This window comes from Citrus clementina, unplaced genomic scaffold (genome assembly GCF_000493195.1).
Source record: "Citrus clementina cultivar Clemenules unplaced genomic scaffold, Citrus_clementina_v1.0 scaffold_4, whole genome shotgun sequence".
Classification (NCBI taxonomy): Eukaryota; Viridiplantae; Streptophyta; class Magnoliopsida; order Sapindales; family Rutaceae; genus Citrus; species Citrus x clementina.
Genome location: NW_006262274.1, coordinates 10,014,402 through 10,023,164, shown reverse-complemented (window position 1 = coordinate 10,023,164; position 8,763 = coordinate 10,014,402). Strand labels below are relative to the sequence as shown.

Sequence of the window (8,763 nt, the reverse complement as noted above, 5' to 3'; positions counted from 1 at the left end):
ACAGCTACAATATTATATAATTTGGAAAAAATAAGTAAACAAGCTGATTTTGCACCAGCAAATATAAACATCATTCATAAGAATGCCTGTACCAGTTATACATGTTCATTAATAAAACAGCAACTTCAGGGGATGAAATGTAGCAAAATTTCTCTTTGACCAGTAGTTCCTGAGATTATACAACATACTTATGAAGTAAAAGAAACATCCAAACCATGCTGACAAGCTAAAAACATAATGAAGTCAATTTAACAAAAATTACAAGCTAACTTAAAATACAACCTTTTAATCCATTATACTTTAGATTTATCTGTATAGTTTGTTAATGCTCCCTTCTGAACAAATTGTATCATTTATACTCTCAATCCTTCTCAAACTCTATAACTTTTGCATCAATTTTTCTTTTTTTCTTTTTAATTGACAAAAACAAAAGACCATTATGCTTTTAAATATAACAGTTCCACTATGTAATAATCACATCAAGAATTCTTAATTTTTTCTCATCCTTTCTACTTCGAAAGAGGAAAAATTAAAAAAAAAAAAAAGATTTGAACCTCAAACTTGTATCAATTTAACTTTTCATTTCCCTTAACTAAAGATTTAATCAAAAAGACCAAGCCCCTGGGCATGTAAAACCATCGCACTGCAGGAAAAACAATAGAAAAGGAAAAAGAGAGAGAACTTAAAAAAGCAGCTCTTTAGGACAAATTACTGGCTAAGTCCTGCTGTTATCCCAATAGTCATAACAGATGAAGTAAATGCATGCCAGTTACCACAGCTTTTATTGGAATAGGATCCACCCCACTGCTTGTATTAATGTGAAACTACCTGTTGCACAAGAAGTTTCCAAAGCGACAAGAAAGCACACAGTCCAAGAAATCCACCAGAAAAGCCTGGATACGAAAGAGTAGAAAAGTCAACAACTGGTTTTCTCTGGAAAGGATATTGTTGGTTTTAAACAAAGAAAAGAGTACACAGAGAAATTGGGGCTGCTAATTGCATTATAATTCATTGCTGCAATATTTGAATTTATACATGAAAAGAAACAAACAAAGCCAAAAAATCTGCCTACATATCTTTAACACATATCTGATATCATACAATTCAAAAACAAATTTTTTTCCTACAATCTTGCAGGATTTTATTGACAGCATAATCAAATCTTGCTGTTTTTATTTTTACTCAAATCCTGCAGCAAATATAGCATTATCATCACTCCTCCTTGCTATTTTTGCTGCAGACACCAATTCTTTTCTTCAACAACTCAAATCTTGACTTTGACAGTCCCTTTGTCAAAATGTCAGCTAGCTGGTCTTCAGTCTTGCAATACACGAGCCTTACTTCATCATTCTTCTGGACTTCTCTAACAAAATAATACTTAATTTTGAAATGCTTTGTCTTCCCATGGAACACTGGATTGTTAGAAATTGCTATGGCAGCTTGATTATCAACAAAGATTTCAGTTGCATAATCCTGAATCATTTTCAAATCTGTCATAAGCTTCCTTAGCCATAAGGCTTGATTGACTGCAGCAGCAGCTGCAATATACTCAGCCTCAGCAGTAGACTGAGCTACGATTTCCTGCTTCTTTGAACTCCAACAGAAACAACCTGAACCAAGACTAAACAAGTAGCCTGACGTGCTCCTCATATCATCACAGGATCCTGCCTAATCACTATCAGCAAAACCATGCAAAATGAGCTTGTCTTCCTTCTCAAATTTTATTCCATGATCCAAAGTTCCCTTGATATACCTGAGCACCCTTTTAGCAGCCTTGTAGTGCAATTCACTTGCACAATGCATATATCTGGACAGCAAACTCACAGTAAACATTATATCAGGTCTTGTTGCTGTCAAATACATCAAGCAACCTATAAGACTCCTATGTAATGCTTCGTCAATCTTTTCAGCACCATCATCTTTACTAAATTTCTCATTTTGAGCTAAAGGAGTACATACTGACTTGCAATCCTCCATGTTGAATTTTTTTAGCACTTCTTTAGCATATTTTTGCTGTCCAATGAAGATCCCCTGCTGTGACTTTTGAATTTCCAGACCTAAAAAGAAAGTCATCTCTCCTAGATCAGTCATTTCAAATGCTTGCATCATTTGAACCTTAAATTGCTTCACTAATTCTTCATTGCTTCCTGTGACAAGCAAATCATCAACATAAAGTGAAACAACAATCAATTCATGATTAATTACTTGAATATACAAAGTTGATTCACTCATGCTCTTGTTGAAGCCTATGTTCAGCAAATGATCATCAATCCTGCTGTACCAAGCTCTTGGAGCCTGCTTCAAGCCATATAATGCCTTTTTTAATAAATATACTTTCTTTAGATCTGCAACAAAACCCTCAGGCTGCTCAACAAAGATTTCTTCATCCAAATAGCCATTTAAAAAGGCTGATTTAACATCAAGCTGGTAGATTTTCCACTGCTTTTGTGCTGCAAGTGCTAGAAGCAATCTGATGGTGTCCAGCCGTGCTACAGGTGCAAACGTTTCAGAAAAGTCAACACCAAATAGTTGAGCATACCCTTTTACAACCAGCCTTGCTTTGAATTTGTTTACAGAACCATCAGCATTGAGTTTGGTTCTATAAACCCATTTCACACCAATAGTTTTCTTGTGTAGTGGTCTGTCCACCAACTCCTAAGTTTGATTCTTGTGAATCATCTTGATCTCATCTTCCATTGCTTCAAGCCACTTTGGATCTTTAGCAGCCTCATCATAACCTGCAGGTTCAAGCACAGCCATATTGCACTTTTGATAAATTTCTGTAAGTGGTCTGGTACCTCTTATTGGCTCATCATCAATTATATCATCATCTCGCAATTCTGGTGCTTTTTCTTCTGCAAAAGCTTGCTTTGGTTCAGCTGTTTCCCAATTCCATCCTCCGGCTTCGTCAAATTTAACATCTCTACTCACTATGATTCTTCCCGTCAAAGGTTGATAAACTCTATAACCTTTGGTGAGAGTACTGTATCCTACAAAAACTCCATATTTTGCTTTTTGATCCAACTTCTCTCTTTTTGCATCTGGAACATGAGTAAAACACATGCAACAAAAAATTCTTAAGTTATTAATAGAGGGTTTAAAACCAAACCAGGCTTCAAAAGGTGTTTTTCCCTTTAAAGCATTTGTTGGTAACCTGTTTTGCAAAAATACAGCAGTATTAACAGCCTCAGCCCAAAACATTTTTGGCATTTCCTTCTCAAACAACAAACATCTAGCCATCTCCATGACTGTTCTGTTTTTCCTCTCACTGATTCCATTTTGTTGAGGTGTATAGGTTGCTGTAAGCTGATGTTCAATCCCTGCAGCTTCGCAAAACTTAGCAAATTTATCAGCTGTATATTCAGTCCCATTATCAGATCTGATCACCTTGATTTTACAGCCACTTTGATTTTCAATCCATGTTTTAAACTTCCAAAACACACTAGCAACTTCAGATTTTTGTTTGAGAAAGTAAACCCAACACATTCTACTAAAATCATCAATAAGAACCATGAAGTACCTATTACCATTTAAGGATGCAGTCCTCATAGGTCCACAAACATCTGTGTGGATTAACTGAAGCTTCTCAACTGCTCTCCATGCCTTATTAACAGGGAATGGCAATCTAGCTTGTTTTCCCAGCTGACAGACTCCACACACTGATGCTCCTCCTCCATTGAAAGTCATTCCTTGCACAAGATCATTTTTCTGCATGTAATCTAATGCAGAATAATGAAAATGCCCCATCCGCTTGTGCCATAACTCAGCCTGGTTTAAAGTACATTGATATGCACTACATTTATCCTTGTTCCAACTTAAGCTGAAGCTTTTGCTGTTCATTTTCACAGAGAACAACACTACACCATTTGGGTCAGTAATGACACATATGTTATTCTTAAATACAACAGAATAACCTTTCTCAAGCAATTGTCCCACACTCAGCAGATTTCGATCAATTTTAGGAACAAGTAATACATAAGAAATAAACTTGATACCTGCTGAGCTTTTTATTGCAACTGTCCCTTTACCTTTCACTTCAATATACTGCCCATTGCCAACTTTAACTCTTGACACTTCTGACTTGTTTACTTCTTTGAAAAGAGATTCATCGAAAGACATGTGATTTGTGCATCCACTGTCTATGAGCCAATCATCACTCGAACTGTTACTCGAAAAACAAGATACAACAAAAAGTTGTTCATCCTGTTGTTGTTCTGCTGCTTAAGCTTGGTGTCCTTCTTGCTGTTTGTTTTTACACACCCTCTCCATATGCCCCATTTGCTTGCATGCCCTGCATTGAATGTCAGGCCTAAACCAGCATTTCTTTTGCGGATGAGAGGTTTTCTTACAGTGAGGACACGGGGAGTGCTTGCCCTTGTTGCCTTCATTGATGCTACTTGCCCCCTTCTTGTAAATCTTCTTACTCCACTGTTTCTTTTCTTTGCTGCCTCCCTGAGCTTGATCAGCCTCTTTCACTTGAAATGCTCCTTCAACCATCTCCTCCTTTCTGTAAGCTCTCCTTTGTTCTTGAGCTTGCAGTGCATTGACAAGCTCTGCCAATGTTATTGTTGACATATCTCTGGACTCTTCAAGTGAAGAGATTTTAGATTCAAATCTCTCAGGCAAGGTCACCAAAATCTTCTCTACAATCCTTCTATCAGAAAACTCTTCCCCAAGCATTCTAATTTTATTGGCAATCATCATCAACTTGTCTTTATAGTCATTAACTGTTTCTGTCTCCTTCATTTTCTGCATTTCAAATTCCCTTCTCAGGTTCAGGACCTGCATTTGTTTTGTCCTGACGTTCCCCTGATATTCTTGTTTCAAAAGATCCCATGCCTGTTTCGCTGTTTCACAAGTCATGATCTTTGTGAAAATTGTCTCTGAAACTGCAGAGTGAATGCATGTCTTGGCCTTATATCTCCTTTTTCTTTCATCCTTGTTATTCCTCATATGAGCTAATGGTGGATCCTCTGGATCTGCTTCCACCAAGTCCCATAGGTCACATGCTTCCAGGTAAGATTCCATTTTCACAGCCCATATTTGATAATTTTCACCTGTGAAAACTGGAGGAGCAGATAAGAAACCATTTCCTGCCATATTGAAGTGTAGGAAGCCTCTCTAATCACGTTACAGGTCCCTTAAGAATAAGGGCTCTGATACCACTTTGTTGGTTTTAAACAAAGAAAAGAGTACACAGAGAAATTGGGGCTGCTAATTGCATTATAATTCATTGCTGCAATATTTGAATTTATACATGAAAAGAAACAAACAAAGCCAAAAAATCTGCCTACATATCTTTAACACATATCTGATATCATACAATTCAAAAACAAATTTTTTTCCTACAATCTTGCAGGATTTTATTGACAGCATAATCAAATCTTGCTGTTTTTATTTTTACTCAAATCCTGTAGCAAATATAGCATTGTCATCAGATATGAAACAATGAAGAGAGAAGGGGAAAAAAATGGAAAGAAAGAAAACATTTCACCAGCACATTCAAGTTTAATGATGGGATATGTTACAGAATAAGAAATTCATTTCACATATAGAAGAAAATACATACCGACGAGAACTCAAAGGCAAATGGATACATCCGCATCAATTGTGAAACACAATCAACCCACTGCAGAAACAAATTCACACACCAGATCATTAATTTTTCCTCAGACAAACTTATAACACAACTAGAAAGCTGAAGTCCTCCCACAGTAGAGCCAAAGGCATGGAAGAGGGGTCAGGACCTCAAGGCAAGCTAGTGTTTATACAGGATTGAGCAGCTACTTAATGAAGTGCGCTAAGAACTTGAGCTTTTGGGTCAAAAGGTTTCTCTAACATGGTATCAAAAGATAATGTCTCAAGTTAAATTTCCACAAGTGCAAACTCAATTTTAATTATTTAAATTTCAATTCTTTGGCTCATTTTCGAGCTCTCCTGTATCTAAGCCCATCTGCAAGCTCATCTTAGTCAACATTTCACATGATGCATGTTAAGATTTGTTTTTCAGGCCCTTATCGCTTTAAGCTTCTGAATTTTGAAAATATTAATTAAATGAAGATTCTACTAACGACTCAATAGTTAAACTAAATATTAATGCAAGAACCTGCAAAAATATGGGAGAATAGTTGTTCTGTGCATGAGAAGAACCAGAAGCTTGAGGTGCTAATGAACCAGATGATTGGCGCATGGGTGATGACGGAAAACTCCCAGTAGAGAACTGCCTACATAATTCAAAAGATATATCACCACTTCCAGAGAGGGTTGGCATTCCCACACGATCCGAAAATGGATGGCCAAATGCTAGCCAATCTTTTTCAACAAGTGCCTGCACCAAGAAAAAAGATTTTATAATTTATGAGTCACATCACGCATCACACTGAGTGCATAACTGAAGAGCAAGGCAAATGATATCCATGTTACCATCTCATATGGATAAGACAAATAAGAACGGTACAGCAACCCAAGAAGAAAATAAAAAATAAGCAAAGAAAAAAAAAATCAATGCCAACACTTGATTCTGAGACAGTAAAATTAAAATGGGAAAAAAATAAACTAAAAGGGCCACAAAAAACCTATGCATGCAACAAAAGAGTTCCCACATTGCCTTTCATACTAGATTATTTAAGAACATCTTGGCAGAAACATCAGAAAAAAAGATCTTAAGACTGCCAATAAGAGCTAAAGTTTCAAGAATAAAAATGTACCTGAAATCCAGCGAATGTTCGATAGTATGGATCAAGTAAAAAATTAGCAAGTGCAACCAACTGAGTTGTTCTATCCCAACCATCACTGCATAACACAAAGGCAAATGAACATGTTAGACACCAAAATACAAAAATGTTAAAAAAGGCCAATAAAGGCCAATTTCAGGGAAACACCTGAAATACAAATTTTCCATTTTGTTGAGTGTCAACAAAACGTTTTCATTTTATTAATCTTTAACACATCAAAATAGGAATTACCTAGGACTTCAAACAGGAAATCTCTAATATCTATCCTGATTACAGAAGTAGGCGAAATTGCAATAAAAACTCCTGTCTCTTGCTCTCTCTATCTCGCAGCTCTCTAAATGGTGGAATAAGAAGTCATTTGGATTAAACTCAACTCAATCTAAATAAGGGTGTGTTTGGGAAAAAATTTGCTAAGCTACTAAAGTCCAGCTACGAGTGTTACCAAACCCTTTAGTAGCTGGGCTTTGCACCACACTCCCAAACGGGCTATTAATTACACAAGTTCATAGACAACTTTAACATCATCGTAATCACTCCAATCTAAAGCTCAGTTTGAGAACTGGATTTTTACCTGCCTCTCTTAGTCTTCAAAGATTGCTGCCAGCAATCCATGAAAAACTCCTGGAGTAAACCTACGTAAAAATACACAATTTTTGACAAAGAGCCCTCCCAAGTTCACATATGAAAACAATGGATTGGTCGTTATACCTTGCTGACCAGAGTTTCAGATAAAAACAACTTAAAAGAAAATAAACAAACAAATAAAGAAATGATAAATGACGAGGTCCTTTTGAAATCATCCTCTCTGTCATCCAAGACAAATAGAAAATTCTATAAATGTAACCTAACCCTGTCTCTGCATATATGATATAAACCAGAAATAAGGAATCTAAAAATTGCATATATCCAGAAATATGACTCAATAGCCAATCAAGAATTTATTTAAGTATTTATAGTTGTTATGAAGCAAAGCTTACATAACTAAAAATTCAAAATGTCAAACTTTTCTGAGCAGAAACTGAAATATTTTTATCCATTTCTAGTAATGACCAGTCCAGGAAGTTATGGCATCAAAAAACTTCCGACCTGCAATGTACTAGCACAGAAGCTTATTCTAAAGCGATTTGTGCAGCAATCCAAGCTGAACCAGCCAGGATACTCTGAACATGTATTAACCAACCACTGTCTCCAAGGGTTGATACTGAAGCTGACATACTACTTAGATTGCCCCCACCCCATGTCCAACCACCATGTCTCTGTCAATAAAATTGGAAAATAGCATAAACATATGTTCAAAGGATAACAGTTATCCAAAGTTCAGCAGACAGACATTTAAAAAACCTTAACAATTCAACCTGAGGATATCCACCTTGTAACACTTTCAAAAAAAAAAATGAGGAATTTGAACATTTATACAGACTGAGCACTGAGCAAATGACTCAAATTAAAAATACCATAAACGAGTAATGTGACAAGGTTCCAACTCAACATGAGAGGAACTGTGAGGTAATAATGTTCCTAGAACTGCAAATGCTCTTCAGAAATTTGTGTCAAGCATGTTGCGGCTGATGTCAGAAGCAAACTTTTTTTTTCTCAGCATTCGTGACACCAATTAAAAGAACTTAAGATAAGAAAAGAAAAGGTCTTCATAGGTCCCATGACTAACCAAGAATGATGACATTCCATCAGACGATGTGGTGCCATGAGTGTCTAAGTAGTCTCTCAACCCCGATAAAATTCGCGCAGTTCAAAAACATGAAATCGCCACGCACCATCAAGAAGGTTCAAAGCTTGGCAGGCCGGGTAGCTGTCCTAAGCCGCTTTATCTCCAAGGCTACAGACCGGTGTAAGTCCTTTTTCAAAGCTTTGAAGACCGGCAAGAAGCTCCAATGGACACCCGATTGCGAAGAGGCTTTCCAAGAACTGAAGGGGTACCTCGTGAATGCTCCACTACTTGCCAAACCTGAGCCGGGAGAGGGGCTTCTGTTGTATCTCACCGTATCCGAGCATGCCACCAGCTCCGTGTTAC

At 36.9% G+C, this 8,763-nt stretch overlaps 1 pseudogene; it reads right to left on the bottom strand.

Moving 5' to 3' along the window:
- Nucleotides 1–54: 54 nt before the first annotated feature.
- Nucleotides 55–8,469, bottom strand: LOC112099072 (annotated as a pseudogene).
- Nucleotides 8,470–8,763: the final 294 nt, after the last annotated feature.